Source organism: Sinocyclocheilus rhinocerous, unplaced genomic scaffold (genome assembly GCF_001515625.1).
Source record: "Sinocyclocheilus rhinocerous isolate Xijiao unplaced genomic scaffold, SAMN03320098_v1.1 scaffold3411, whole genome shotgun sequence".
Taxonomy (NCBI): Eukaryota; Metazoa; Chordata; class Actinopteri; order Cypriniformes; family Cyprinidae; genus Sinocyclocheilus; species Sinocyclocheilus rhinocerous.
The window spans coordinates 276,946-278,078 of NW_015657957.1; the positions used below are offsets into that span (position 1 = coordinate 276,946).

Below are 1,133 nucleotides of genomic sequence, written 5' to 3' on the forward strand. Positions count from 1 at the left end.
TGTGGGTTTTTTTTTTTTACCAGTTTCTTTACCAGTTAGATGTGAGAACAAACTTGAAATGTTTCTTATTTTTGTACTAAAAATAATACTATTTAAAATACATATTTTAAAGCGAATTAAATAATAATAATAATAATAATAATAAAATTAATTTTGTGTGTCTGTATTTTTTATTGATTTAAATGAGTAGAATAGAGAATGGTAATTTTAAAAAAAAATTGTTAATCCGTTCAGGAGCTTTTACTGTAGACTTTTATTGTGGATTAGATTTCGCCTTGTTGCGGACTTCACAACTACTTCACTGAGTCGGAGCATCTCGCCGCCTGCACAGTGTGACGATTAAGTTGATTTTCTCTCGTCCCGAAACTGATGGCCTGCAGTTAATATCAAAGACACTGAAGGAAACCTGTGGACGCGGTCGTCGCATGCTGTCAAGGTGAGGTTTATGTGACTTTGCAGCTCAGTGAAGTAGTTTTTTTCCCTCTGTAATCTCTGTTGCTGTGACCTCTGAGAAGACATTTACAATTCTGCTCTCGACTATTTGCCCTGTTTATTAACATTACCAAGATTTTGTAATAATTTCTACTCAACAGCAGATGATAATGTCTAAATGAGCTGTACCTGAAGTCGGTTGTTCAGTATAAATGCTGGTCTGATAGTTTTCCTACCTTTACTATTTTTTTTTTTATCAGATAGTAAAGTATATGCTTGGTTTATTGTCAAAATAGTTGTTCATGCTGGTCATGCAGGTCAGTCGTGGTTATGTTTTCACTTTTAATAAACTTGAGTTATAAACCGATATCAGTATGCTATCCTGATGCACAATTAGTTATAGAGTGCGCTTGAACAATGTTTAAAGCTAAAAATGAAAGGAATACGTAACCCAAAAATGAGAAATCGTTCCAAACCCATAAGACTTTCTTTGTCGTGTAACACAAAATAAAAATTTTATAATTTTAACCATAAATATTAAAAGAGTATTTATTTATTTTTAATTGGCTTTTAAAGGAACACTCCACTATTTTTGAAAATAGACTCATTTTCCAACTCCCCTAGAGTTAAACAGTTGAGTTTTACCGTTTTCGAATCCATTCAGCCGATCTCCGGGTCTGGCGGCAGCACTTTTAGCTGCA

The 1,133-nt window shown here is 33.5% G+C and overlaps 1 protein-coding gene across 1 annotated transcript in view; it reads left to right on the top strand.

Annotated features, from left to right (window-relative positions):
- Positions 1 to 270: 270 nt before the first annotated feature.
- Positions 271 to 1,133, top strand: part of slc31a1 (solute carrier family 31 member 1) — a 14,233-nt gene continuing 13,370 nt past the window's right edge. The window contains exon 1 of the mRNA XM_016529766.1: positions 271 to 436. The gene's annotated coding sequence lies outside the window, so the exon portion shown is untranslated. The remainder of the gene's footprint in view (positions 437 to 1,133) is intronic.